Raw genomic sequence first — 14049 nt, 5'->3', positions numbered from 1 at the left:
GCTAGCACCGAGGCACAGAGACTGGGGCTGCTTGCTTGTCTTGCCCCCTCAAACTTCAAACGTAGCTTTGGGGGTCCGTGCAGGGGGCCTGCGGCAGCCCTGCTCTGAAAATGCGAACGTCTGCAGATAGGTGGCAGGCAGAAAGAGCTAGCCTGGAAAGCTGTTGCTCAGCCTCATCTGCCCATGGCACTGCTCGCACAGAGGCACAGAGACTGGGGCTGCTTGCTTGTCTTGCCCCCTCAAACTTCAAACGTAGCTTTGGGGGTCCGTGCAGGGGGCCTGCGGCAGCCCTGCTCTGAAAATGCGAACGTCTGCAGATAGCTGGCAGGCAGAAAGAGCTAGCCTGGGAAGCTGTTGCTCAGCCTCATCTGCCCATGGCACTGCTCGCACGGAGGCACAGAGACTGGGGCTGCTTGCTTGTCTTGCCCCCTCAAACTTCAAACGTAGCTTTGGGGGTCCGTGCAGGGGGCCTCCGGCAGCCCTGCTCTGAAAATGCGAACGTCTGCAAATAGCTGGCAGGCAGAAAGAGCTAGCCTGGAAAGCTGTTGCTCAGCCTCATCTGCCCATGGCACTGCTCGCACAGAGGCAAGAAACTGGGGCTGCTTGCTTGTCTTGCCCCCTCAAACTTCAAACGTATCTTTGGGGGTCCGTGCAGGGGGCCTGCGGCAGCCCTGCTCTGAAAATGCGAACGTCTGCAGATAGCTGGCAAGCAGAAAGTGCTAGCCTGGAAAGCTGTTGCTCAGCCTCATCTGCCCATGGCACTGCTCGCACAGAGGCACAGAGACTGGGGCTGCTTGCTTGTCTTGCCCCCTCAAACTTCAAACGTAGCTTTGGGGGTCCGTGCAGGGGGCCTCCGGCAGCCCTGCTCTGAAAATGCGAACGTCTGCAGATAGCTGGCAGGCAGAAAGAGCTAGCCTGGGAAGCTGTTGCTCAGCCTCATCTGCCCATGGCACTGCTCGCACCGAGGCACAGAGACTGGGGCTGCTTGCTTGTCTTGCCCCCTCAAACTTCAAACGTAGCTTTGGGGGTCCGTGCAGGGGGCCTCCGGCAGCCCTGCTCTGAAAATGCGAACGTCTGCAGATAGCTCACAGGCAGAAAGAGCTAGCCTGGAAAGCTGTTGCTCAGCCTCATCTGCCCATGGCCCTGCTCGCACAGAGGCACAGAGACTGGGGCTGCTTGCTTGTCTTGCCCCCTCAAACTTCAAACGTAGCTTTGGGGGTCCGTGCAGGGGGCCTCCGGCAGCCCTGCTCTGAAAATGCGAACGTCTGCAGATAACTGGCAGGCAGAAAGAGCTAGCCTGGAAAGCTGTTGCTCAGCCTCATCTGCCCATGGCACTGCTCGCACAGAGGCACAGAGACTGGGGCTGCTTGCTTGTCTTGCCCCCTCAAATTCAAACGTAGCTTTGGGGGTCCGTGCAGGGGGCCTCCGGCAGCTCTGCTCCCAAAATGCGAACGTCTGCAGATAGCTCACAGGCAGAAAGAGCTAGCCTGGAAAGCTGTTGCTCAGCCTCATCTGCCCATGGCCCTGCTCGCACAGAGGCACAGAGACTGGGGCTGCTTGCTTGTCTTGCCCCCTCAAACTTCAAACGTATCTTTGGGGGTCCGTGCAGGGGGCCTCCGGCAGCCCTGCTCTGAAAATGCGAACGTCTGCAGATAGCTGGCAGGCAGAAAGAGCTAGCCTGGAAAGCTGTTGCTCAGCCTCATCTGCCCATGGCCCTGCTCGCACAGAGGCACAGAGACTGGGGCTGCTTGCTTGTCTTGCCCCCTCAAACTTCAAACGTAGCTTTGGGGGTCCGTGCAGGGGGCCTCCGGCAGCCCTGCTCTGAAAATGCGAACGTCTGCAGATAGCTCACAGGCAGAAAGAGCTAGCCTGGAAAGCTGTTGCTCAGCCTCATCTGCCCATGGCACTGCTCGCACAGAGGCACAGAGACTGGGGCTGCTTGCTTGTCTTGCCCCCTCAAACTTCAAACGTAGCTTTGGGGGTCCGTGCAGGGGGCCTCCGGCAGCCCTGCTCTGAAAATGCGAACGTCTGCAGATAGCTGGCAGGCAGAAAGAGCTAGCCTGGAAAGCTGTTGCTCAGCCTCATCTGCCCATGGCACTGCTCGCACCGAGGCACAGAGACTGGGGCTGCTTGCTTGTCTTGCCCCCTCAAACTTCAAACGTAGCTTTGGGGGTCCGTGCAGGGGGCCTCCGGCAGCCCTGCTCTGAAAATGCGAACGTCTGCAGATAGATGGCAAGCAGAAAGTGCTAGCCTGGAAAGCTGTTGCTCAGCCTCATCTGCCCATGGCACTGCTCGCACAGAGGCACAGAGACTGGGGCTGCTTGCTTGTCTTGCCCCCTCAAACTTCAAACGTAGCTTTGGGGGTCCGTGCAGGGGGCCTGCGGCAGCCCTGCTCTGAAAATGCGAACGTCTGCAGATAGCTGGCAGGCAGAAAGAGCTAGCCTGGAAAGATGTTGCTCAGCCTCATCTGCCCATGGCACTGCTAGCACCGAGGCACAGAGACTGGGGCTGCTTGCTTGTCTTGCCCCCTCAAACTTCAAACGTAGCTTTGGGGGTCCGTGCAGGGGGCCTCCGGCAGCCCTGCTCTGAAAATGCGAACGTCTGCAGATAGCTGGCAGGCAGAAAGAGCTAGCCTGGAAAGCTGTTGCTCAGCCTCATCTGCCCATGGCACTGCTCGCACAGAGGCACAGAGACTGGGGCTGCTTGCTTGTCTTGCCCCCTCAAACTTCAAACGTAGCTTTGGGGGTCCGTGCAGGGGGCCTCCGGCAGCTCTGCTCCCAAAATGCGAACGTCTGCAGATAGCTGGCAGGCAGAAAGAGCTAGCCTGGAAAGCTGTTGCTCAGCCTCATCTGCCCATGGCACTGCTCGCACAGAGGCACAGAGACTGGGGCTGCTTGCTTGTCTTGCCCCCTCAAACTTCAAACGTAGCTTTGGGGGTCCGTGCAGGGGGCCTGCGGCAGCCCTGCTCTGAAAATGCGAACGTCTGCAGATAGCTGGCAGGCAGAAAGAGCTAGCCTGGAAAGATGTTGCTCAGCCTCATCTGCCCATGGCACTGCTAGCACCGAGGCACAGAGACTGGGGCTGCTTGCTTGTCTTGCCCCCTCAAACTTCAAACGTAGCTTTGGGGGTCCGTGCAGGGGGCCTGCGGCAGCCCTGCTCTGAAAATGCGAACGTCTGCAGATAGGTGGCAGGCAGAAAGAGCTAGCCTGGAAAGCTGTTGCTCAGCCTCATCTGCCCATGGCACTGCTCGCACAGAGGCACAGAGACTGGGGCTGCTTGCTTGTCTTGCCCCCTCAAACTTCAAACGTAGCTTTGGGGGTCCGTGCAGGGGGCCTCCGGCAGCCCTGCTCTGAAAACGCGAACGTCTGCAGATAGCTGGCAAGCAGAAAGTGCTAGCCTGGAAAGCTGTTGCTCAGCCTCATCTGCCCATGGCACTGCTCGCACAGAGGCACAGAGACTGGGGCTGCTTGCTTGTCTTGCCCCCTCAAACTTCAAACGTAGCTTTGGGGGTCCGTGCAGGGGGCCTGCGGCAGCCCTGCTCTGAAAATGCGAACGTCTGCAGATAGCTGGCAGGCAGAAAGAGCTAGCCTGGAAAGATGTTGCTCAGCCTCATCTGCCCATGGCACTGCTAGCACCGAGGCACAGAGACTGGGGCTGCTTGCTTGTCTTGCCCCCTCAAACTTCAAACGTAGCTTTGGGGGTCCGTGCAGGGGGCCTCCGGCAGCTCTGCTCCCAAAATGCGAACGTCTGCAGATAGCTGGCAGGCAGAAAGAGCTAGCCTGGAAAGCTGTTGCTCAGCCTCATCTGCCCATGGCACTGCTCGCACAGAGGCACAGAGACTGGGGCTGCTTGCTTGTCTTGCCCCCTCAAACTTCAAACGTAGCTTTGGGGGTCCGTGCAGGGGGCCTGCGGCAGCCCTGCTCTGAAAATGCGAACGTCTGCAGATAGCTGGCAGGCAGAAAGAGCTAGCCTGGAAAGATGTTGCTCAGCCTCATCTGCCCATGGCACTGCTAGCACCGAGGCACAGAGACTGGGGCTGCTTGCTTGTCTTGCCCCCTCAAACTTCAAACGTAGCTTTGGGGGTCCGTGCAGGGGGCCTGCGGCAGCCCTGCTCTGAAAATGCGAACGTCTGCAGATAGGTGGCAGGCAGAAAGAGCTAGCCTGGAAAGCTGTTGCTCAGCCTCATCTGCCCATGGCACTGCTCGCACAGAGGCACAGAGACTGGGGCTGCTTGCTTGTCTTGCCCCCTCAAACTTCAAACGTAGCTTTGGGGGTCCGTGCAGGGGGCCTGCGGCAGCCCTGCTCTGAAAATGCGAACGTCTGCAGATAGCTGGCAGGCAGAAAGAGCTAGCCTGGAAAGCTGTTGCTCAGCCTCATCTGCCCATGGCACTGCTCGCACAGAGGCACAGAGACTGGGGCTGCTTGCTTGTCTTGCCCCCTCAAACTTCAAACGTAGCTTTGGGGGTCCGTGCAGGGGGCCTGCGGCAGCCCTGCTCTGAAAATGCGAACGTCTGCAGATAGCTGGCAGGCAGAAAGAGCTAGCCTGGGAAGCTGTTGCTCAGCCTCATCTGCCCATGGCACTGCTCGCACGGAGGCACAGAGACTGGGGCTGCTTGCTTGTCTTGCCCCCTCAAACTTCAAACGTAGCTTTGGGGGTCCGTGCAGGGGGCCTCCGGCAGCCCTGCTCTGAAAATGCGAACGTCTGCAAATAGCTGGCAGGCAGAAAGAGCTAGCCTGGAAAGCTGTTGCTCAGCCTCATCTGCCCATGGCACTGCTCGCACAGAGGCAAGAAACTGGGGCTGCTTGCTTGTCTTGCCCCCTCAAACTTCAAACGTATCTTTGGGGGTCCGTGCAGGGGGCCTCCGGCAGCCCTGCTCTGAAAATGCGAACGTCTGCAGATAGCTGGCAAGCAGAAAGTGCTAGCCTGGAAAGCTGTTGCTCAGCCTCATCTGCCCATGGCACTGCTCGCACAGAGGCACAGAGACTGGGGCTGCTTGCTTGTCTTGCCCCCTCAAACTTCAAACGTAGCTTTGGGGGTCCGTGCAGGGGGCCTCCGGCAGCCCTGCTCTGAAAATGCGAACGTCTGCAGATAGCTGGCAGGCAGAAATATTTATCCTGGAAAGCTGTTGCTCAGCCTCATCTGCCCATGGCACTGCTCGCACAGAGGCACAGAGACTGGGGCTGCTTGCTTGTCTTGCCCCCTCAAACTTCAAACGTAGCTTTGGGGGTCCGTGCAGGGGTCCTCCGGCAGCCCTGCTCTGAAAATGCGAACGTCTGCAGATAGCTGGCAGGCAGAAAGAGCTAGCCTGGAAAGCTGTTGCTCAGCCTCATCTGCCCATGGCACTGCTCGCACAGAGGCACAGAGACTGGGGCTGCTTGCTTGTCTTGCCCCCTCAAACTTCAAACGTAGCTTTGGGGGTCCGTGCAGGGGGCCTCCGGCAGCCCTGCTCTGAAAATGCGAACGTCTGCAGATAGCTGGCAGGCAGAAAGAGCTAGCCTGGAAAGCTGTTGCTCAGCCTCATCTGCCCATGGCACTGCTCGCACAGAGGCACAGAGACTGGGGCTGCTTGCTTGTCTTGCCCCCTCAAATTCAAACGTAGCTTTGGGGGTCCGTGCAGGGGGCCTCCGGCAGCTCTGCTCCCAAAATGCGAACGTCTGCAGATAGCTCACAGGCAGAAAGTGCTAGCCTGGAAAGCTGTTGCTCAGCCTCATCTGCCCATGGCCCTGATCGCACAGAGGCACAGAGACTGGGGCTGCTTGCTTGTCTTGCCCCCTCAAACTTCAAACGTAGCTTTGGGGGTCCGTGCAGGGGGCCTCCGGCAGCCCTGCTCTGAAAATGCGAACGTCTGCAGATAGCTGGCAGGCAGAAAGAGCTAGCCTGGAAAGCTGTTGCTCAGCCTCATCTGCCCATGGCACTGCTCGCACAGAGGCACAGAGACTGGGGCTGCTTGCTTGTCTTGCCCCCTCAAACTTCAAACGTAGCTTTGGGGGTCCGTGCAGGGGGCCTCCGGCAGCTCTGCTCCCAAAATGCGAACGTCTGCAGATAGCTCACAGGCAGAAAGAGCTAGCCTGGAAAGCTGTTGCTCAGCCTCATCTGCCCATGGCACTGCTCGCACCGAGGCACAGAGACTGGGGCTGCTTGCTTGTCTTGCCCCCTCAAACTTCAAACGTAGCTTTGGGAGTCCGTGCAGGGGGCCTCCGGCAGCTCTGCTCCCAAAATGCGAACGTCTGCAGATAGCTGGCAGGCAGAAAGAGCTAGCCTGGAAAGCTGTTGCTCAGCCTCATCTGCCCATGGCCCTGCTCGCACAGAGGCACAGAGACTGGGGCTGCTTGCTTGTCTTGCCCCCTCAAACTTCAAACGTAGCTCTGGGGGTCCGTGCAGGGGGCCTCCGGCAGCCCTGCTCTGAAAATGCGAACGTCTGCAGATAGCTGGCAGGCAGAAAGAGCTAGCCTGGAAAGATGTTGCTCAGCCTCATCTGCCCATGGCACTGCTCGCACCGAGGCACAGAGACTGGGGCTGCTTGCTTGTCTTGCCCCCTCAAACTTCAAACGTAGCTTTGGGGGTCCGTGCAGGGGGCCTCCGGCAGCCCTGCTCTGAAAATGCGAACGTCTGCAGATAGCTGGCAGGCAGAAAGAGCTAGCCTGGAAAGCTGTTGCTCAGCCTCATCTGCCCATGGCACTGCTCGCACAGAGGCACAGAGACTGGGGCTGCTTGCTTGTCTTGCCCCCTCAAATTCAAACGTAGCTTTGGGGGTCCGTGCAGGGGGCCTCCGGCAGCTCTGCTCCCAAAATGCGAACGTCTGCAGATAGCTCACAGGCAGAAAGAGCTAGCCTGGAAAGCTGTTGCTCAGCCTCATCTGCCCATGGCCCTGCTCGCACAGAGGCACAGAGACTGGGGCTGCTTGCTTGTCTTGCCCCCTCAAACTTCAAACGTAGCTTTGGGGGTCCGTGCAGGGGGCCTCCGGCAGCCCTGCTCTGAAAATGCGAACGTCTGCAGATAGCTGGCAGGCAGAAAGAGCTAGCCTGGAAAGCTGTTGCTCAGCCTCATCTGCCCATGGCACTGCTCGCACAGAGGCACAGAGACTGGGGCTGCTTGCTTGTCTTGCCCCCTCAAATTCAAACGTAGCTTTGGGGGTCCGTGCAGGGGGCCTCCGGCAGCTCTGCTCCCAAAATGCGAACGTCTGCAGATAGCTCACAGGCAGAAAGAGCTAGCCTGGAAAGCTGTTGCTCAGCCTCATCTGCCCATGGCCCTGCTCGCACAGAGGCACAGAGACTGGGGCTGCTTGCTTGTCTTGCCCCCTCAAACTTCAAAAGTAGCTTTGGGAGTCCGTGCAGGGGGCCTCCGGCAGCCCTGCTCTGAAAATGCGAACGTCTGCAGATAGCTGGCAGGCAGAAAGAGCTAGCCTGGAAAGATGTTGCTCAGCCTCATCTGCCCATGGCCCTGCTCGCACAGAGGCACAGAGACTGGGGCTGCTTGCTTGTCTTGCCCCCTCAAACTTCAAACGTAGCTTTGGGGGTCCGTGCAGGGGGCCTCCGGCAGCCCTGCTCTGAAAATGCAAACGTCTGCAGATAGCTGGCAGGCAGAAAGAGCTAGCCTGGAAAGCTGTTGCTCAGCCTCATCTGCCCATGGCACTGCTCGCACAGAGGCACAGAGACTGGGGCTGCTTGCTTGTCTTGCCCCCTCAAACTTCAAACGTATCTTTGGGGGTCTGTGCAGGGGGCCTCCGGCAGCCCTGCTCTGAAAATGCGAACGTCTGCAGATAGCTCGCAGCCACAAAGAGCTAGCCTGGAAAGCTGTTGCTCAGCCTCATCTGCCCATGGCACTGCTCGCACAGAGGCACAGAGACTGGGGCTGCTTGCTTGTCTTGCCCCCTCAAACTTCAAACGTAGCTTTGGGGGTCCGTGCAGGGGGCCTCCGGCAGCCCTGCTCTGAAAATGCGAACGTCTGCAGATAGCTGGCAGGCAGAAAGAGCTAGCCTGGAAAGCTGTTGCTCAGCCTCATCTGCCCATGGCACTGCTCGCACAGAGGCACAGAGACTGGGGCTGCTTGCTTGTCTTGCCCCCTCAAACTTCAAACGTAGCTCTGGGGGTCCGTGCAGGGGGCCTGCGGCAGCCCTGCTCTGAAAATGCGAACGTCTGCAGATAGCTGGCAGGCAGAAAGAGCTAGCCTGGAAAGATGTTGCTCAGCCTCATCTGCCCATGGCACTGCTCGCACAGAGGCACAGAGACTGGGGCTGCTTGCTTGTCTTGCCCCCTCAAACTTCAAACGTAGCTTTGGGGGTCCGTGCAGGGGGCCTGCGGCAGCCCTGCTCTGAAAATGCGAACGTCTGCAGATAGGTGGCAAGCAGAAAGTGCTAGCCTGGAAAGCTGTTGCTCAGCCTCATCTGCCCATGGCACTGCTCGCACAGAGGCACAGAGACTGGGGCTGCTTGCTTGTCTTGCCCCCTCAAACTTCAAACGTAGCTTTGGGGGTCCGTGCAGGGGGCCTGCGGCAGCCCTGCTCTGAAAATGCGAACGTCTGCAGATAGCTGGCAGGCAGAAAGAGCTAGCCTGGAAAGCTGTTGCTCAGCCTCATCTGCCCATGGCACTGCTCGCACAGAGGCACAGAGACTGGGGCTGCTTGCTTGTCTTGCCCCCTCAAACGTCAAACGTAGCTTTGGGGTTCCGTGCAGGGGGCCTGCGGCAGCCCTGCTCTGAAAATGCGAACGTCTGCAGATAGCTGGCAGGCAGAAAGAGCTAGCCTGGAAAGCTGTTGCTCAGCCTCATCTGCCCATGGCACTGCTCGCACCGAGGCACAGAGACTGGGGCTGCTTGCTTGTCTTGCCCCCTCAAACTTCAAACGTAGCTTTGGGGGTCCGTGCAGGGGGCCTGCGGCAGCCCTGCTCTGAAAATGCGAACGTCTGCAGATAGCTGGCAGGCAGAAAGAGCTAGCCTGGAAAGCTGTTGCTCAGCCTCATCTGCCCATGGCACTGCTCGCACAGAGGCACAGAGACTGGGGCTGCTTGCTTGTCTTGCCCCCTCAAACTTCAAACGTAGCTTTGGGGGTCCGTGCAGGGGGCCTGCGGCAGCCCTGCTCTGAAAATGCGAACGTCTGCAGATAGCTGGCAGGCAGAAAGAGCTAGCCTGGAAAGATGTTGCTCAGCCTCATCTGCCCATGGCACTGCTCGCACAGAGGCACAGAGACTGGGGCTGCTTGCTTGTCTTGCCCCCTCAAACTTCAAACGTAGCTTTGGGGGTCCGTGCAGGGGGCCTCCGGCAGCCCTGCTCTGAAAATGCGAACGTCTGCAGATAGGTGGCAAGCAGAAAGTGCTAGCCTGGAAAGCTGTTGCTCAGCCTCATCTGCCCATGGCACTGCTCGCACAGAGGCACAGAGACTGGGGCTGCTTGCTTGTCTTGCCCCCTCAAACTTCAAACGTAGCTTTGGGGGTCCGTGAGGGGGCCTCCAGCAGCCCTGCTCCCAAAACTGCGAACGTCTGCAGATAGCTGGCAGGCAGAAAGAGCTAGCCTGGAAAGCTGTTGCTCAGCCTCATCTGCCCATGGCACTGCTCGCACAGAGGCACAGAGACTGGGGCTGCTTGCTTGTCTTGCCCCCTCAAACGTCAAACGTAGCTTTGGGGGTCCGTGCAGGGGGCCTCCGGCAGCCCTGCTCTGAAAATGCGAACGTCTGCAGATAGCTGGCAGGCAGAAAGAGCTAGCCTGGAAAGCTGTTCCTCAGCCTCATCTGCCCATGGCACTGCTCGCACAGAGGCACAGAGACTGGGGCTGCTTGCTTGTCTTGCCCCCTCAAACTTCAAACGTAGCTTTGGGGGTCCGTGCAGGGGTCCTCCGGCAGCCCTGCTCTGAAAATGCGAACGTCTGCAGATAGCTGGCAGGCAGAAAGAGCTAGCCTGGAAAGCTGTTGCTCAGCCTCATCTGCCCATGGCACTGCTCGCACAGAGGCACAGAGACTGGGGCTGCTTGCTTGTCTTGCCCCCTCAAATTCAAACGTAGCTTTGGGGGTCCGTGCAGGGGGCCTGCGGCAGCCCTGCTCTGAAAATGTGAACGTCTGCAAATAGCTGGCAGGCAGAAAGAGCTAGCCTGGAAAGCTGTTGCTCAGCCTCATCTGCCCATGGCACTGCTCGCACAAAGGCAAGAAAATGGGGCTGCTTGCTTGTCTTGCCCCCTCAAACTTCAAACGTAGCTTTGGGGGTCCGTGCAGGGGGCCTCCGGCAGCCCTGCTCTGAAAATGCGAACGTCTGCAGATAGCTGTGAGCCAGAAAGAGCTAGCCTGGAAAGATGTTGCTCAGCCTCATCTGCCCATGGCACTGCTCGCACAGAGGCACAGAGACTGGGGCTGCTTGCTTGTCTTGCCCCCTCAAACTTCAAACGTAGCTTTGGGGGTCCGTGCAGGGGGCCTCCGGCAGCCCTGCTCTGAAAATGCGAACGTCTGCAGATAGCTGGCAGGCAGAAAGAGCTAGCCTGGAAAGCTGTTGCTCAGCCTCATCTGCCCATGGCACTGCTCGCACAGAGGCACAGAGACTGGGGCTGCTTGCTTGTCTTGCCCCCTCAAACTTCAAACGTAGCTTTGGGGTTCCGTGCAGGGGGCCTCCGGCAGCCCTGCTCTGAAAATGCGAACGTCTGCAGATAGCTGGCAGGCAGAAAGAGCTAGCCTGGACAGCTGTTGCTCAGCCTCATCTGCCCATGGCACTGCTCGCACAGAGGCACAGAGACTGGGGCTGCTTGCTTGTCTTGCCCCCTCAAACGTCAAACGTATCTTTGGGGGTCCGTGCAGGGGGCCTCCGGCAGCCCTGCTCTGAAAATGCGAACGTCTGCAGATAGCTGGCAGGCAGAAATATTTATCCTGGAAAGCTGTTGCTCAGCCTCATCTGCCCATGGCACTGCTCGCACAGAGGCACAGAGACTGGGGCTGCTTGCTTGTCTTGCCCCCTCAAACTTCAAACGTAGCTTTGGGGGTCCGTGCAGGGGGCCTCCGGCAGCCCTGCTCTGAAAATGCGAACGTCTGCAGATAGCTGGCAGGCAGAAAGAGCTAGCCTGGAAAGCTGTTGCTCAGCCTCATCTGCCCATGGCACTGCTCGCACAGAGGCACAGAGACTGGGGCTGCTTGCTTGTCTTGCCCCCTCAAACTTCAAACGTAGCTTTGGGGTTCCGTGCAGGGGACCTCCGGCAGCCCTGCTCTGAAAATGCGAACGTCTGCAGATAGGTGGCAGGCAGAAAGAGCTAGCCTGGAAAGCTGTTGCTCAGCCTCATCTGCCCATGGCACTGCTCGCACAGAGGCACAGAGACTGGGGCTGCTTGCTTGTCTTGCCCCCTCAAACTTCAAACGTAGCTTTGGGGGTCCGTGCAGGGGGCCTCCGGCAGCCCTGCTCTGAAAATGCGAACGTCTGCAGATAGCTGGCAGGCAGAAAGAGCTAGCCTGGAAAGCTGTTGCTCAGCCTCATCTGCCCATGGCACTGCTCGCACAGAGGCACAGAGACTGGGGCTGCTTGCTTGTCTTGCCCCCTCAAACTTCAAACATAGCTTTGGGGTTCCGTGCAGGGGGCCTCCGGCAGCCCTGCTCTGAAAATGCGAACGTCTGCAGATAGCTGGCAGGCAGAAAGAGCTAGCCTGGAAAGCTGTTGCTCAGCCTCATCTGCCCATGGCACTGCTCACACAGAGGCACAGAGACTGGGGCTGCTTGCTTGTCTTGCCCCCTCAAACTTCAAACGTAACTTTGGGGGTCCGTGCAGGGGGCCTCCGGCAGCCCTGCTCTGAAAATGCGAACGTCTGCAGATAGCTGGCAGGCAGAAAGAGCTAGCCTGGAAAGCTGTTGCTCAGCCTCATCTGCCCATGGCACTGCTCGCACAGAGGCACAGAGACTGGGGCTGCTTGCTTGTCTTGCCCCCTCAAACTTCAAACGTAGCTTTGGGGGTCCGTGCAGGGGGCCTCCAGCAGCCCTGCTCTGAAAATGCGAACGTCTGCAGATAGCTGGCAGGCAGAAAGAGCTAGCCTGGAAAGCTGTTGCTCAGCCTCATCTGCCCATGGCACTGCTCGCACAGAGGCACAGAGACTGGGGCTGCTTGCTTGTCTTGCCCCCTCAAATTCAAACGTAGCTTTTGGGGTCCGTGCAGGGGGCCTCCGGCAGCCCTGCTCTGAAAACGCGAACGTCTGCAGATAGCTGGCAGGCAGAAAGAGCTAGCCTGGAAAGCTGTTGCTCAGCCTCATCTGCCCATGGCACTGCTCGCACCGAGGCACACAGACTGGGGCTGCTTGCTTGTCTTGCCCCCTCAAACTTCAAACGTAGCTTTGGGGGTCCGTGCAGGGGGCCTGCGGCAGCCCTGCTCTGAAAATGCGAATGTCTGCAGATAGGTGGCAGGCAGAAAGAGCTAGCCTGGAAAGCTGTTGCTCAGCCTCATCTGCCCATGGCACTGCTCGCACAGAGGCACAGAGACTGGGGCTGCTTGCTTGTCTTGCCCCCTCAAACTTCAAACGTAGCTTTGGGGGTCCGTGCAGGGGGCCTCCGGCAGCCCTGCTCTGAAAATGCGAACGTCTGCAGATAGCTGGCAGGCAGAAAGAGCTAGCCTGGAAAGCTGTTGCTCAGCCTCATCTGCCCATGGCACTGCTAGCACAGAGGCACAGAGACTGGGGCTGCTTGCTTGTCTTGCCCCCTCAAACTTCAAACGTAGCTTTGGGGGTCCGTGCAGGGGGCCTGCGGCAGCCCTGCTCTGAAAATGCGAACGTCTGCAGATAGCTGGCAGGCAGAAAGAGCTAGCCAGGAAAGCTGTTGCTCAGCCTCATCTGCCCATGGCACTGCTCGCACAGAGGCAAGAAACTGGGGCTGCTTGCTTGTCTTGCCCCCTCAAACTTCAAACGTAGCTTTGGGGGTCCGTGCAGGGGGCCTCCGGCAGCCCTGCTCTGAAAATGCGAACGTCTGCAGATAGCTGGCAGGCAGAAAGAGCTAGCCTGGAAAGCTGTTGCTCAGCCTCATCTGCCCATGGCACTGCTCGCACAGAGGCACAGAGACTGGGGCTGCTTGCTTGTCTTGCCCCCTCAAACTTCAAACGTAGCTTTGGGGGTCCGTGCAGGGGGCCTCCAGCAGCCCTGCTCCCAAAACTGCGAACGTCTGCAGATAGCTGGCAGGCAGAAAGAGCTAGCCTGGAAAGCTGTTGCTCAGCCTCATCTGCCCATGGCACTGCTCGCACAGAGGCACAGAGACTGGGGCTGCTTGCTTGTCTTGCCCCCTCAAATTCAAACGTAGCTTTGGGGGTCCGTGCAGGGGGCCTCCGGCAGCCCTGCTCTGAAAACGCGAACGTCTGCAGATAGCTGGCAGCCACAAAGAGCTAGCCTGGAAAGATGATGCTCAGCCTCATCTGCCCATGGCACTGCTCGCACCGAGGCACAGAGACTGGGGCTGCTTGCTTGTCTTGCCCCCTCAAACTTCAAACGTAGCTTTGGGGTTCCGTGCAGGGGGCCTGCGGCAGCCCTGCTCTGAAAATGCGAACGTCTGCAGATAGCTGGCAGGCAGAAAGAGCTAGCCTGGAAAGCTGTTGCTCAGCCTCATCTGCCCATGGCACTGCTCGCACCGAGGCACAGAGACTGGGGCTGCTTGCTTGTCTTGCCCCCTCAAACTTCAAACGTAGCTTTGGGGGTCCGTGCAGGGGGCCTCCGGCAGCCCTGCTCTGAAAATGCGAACGTCTGCAGATAGCTGGCAGGCAGAAAGAGCTAGCCTGGAAAGCTGTTGCTCAGCCTCATCTGCCCATGGCACTGCTAGCACAGAGGCACAGAGACTGGGGCTGCTTGCTTGTCTTGCCCCCTCAAACTTCAAACGTAGCTTTGGGGGTCCGTGCAGGGGGCCTCTGGCAGCCCTGCTCTGAAAATGCGAACGTCTGCAGATAGCTGGCAGGCAGAAAGAGCTAGCCTGGAAAGCTGTTGCTCAGCCTCATCTGCCCATGGCACTGCTCGCACAGAGGCACAGAGACTGGGGCTGCTTGCTTGTCTTGCCCCCTCAAACTTCAAACATAGCTTTGGGGTTCCGTGCAGGGGGCCTCCGGCAGCCCTGCTCTGAAAATGCGA

The sequence above is a fragment of the Opisthocomus hoazin genome, chromosome 31 (assembly GCF_030867145.1).
Source record: "Opisthocomus hoazin isolate bOpiHoa1 chromosome 31, bOpiHoa1.hap1, whole genome shotgun sequence".
NCBI lineage: Eukaryota > Metazoa > Chordata > Aves > Opisthocomiformes > Opisthocomidae > Opisthocomus > Opisthocomus hoazin.
The sequence above is the reverse complement of the archived record's forward strand: the minus strand, read 5'-3'. Positions refer to the sequence as shown.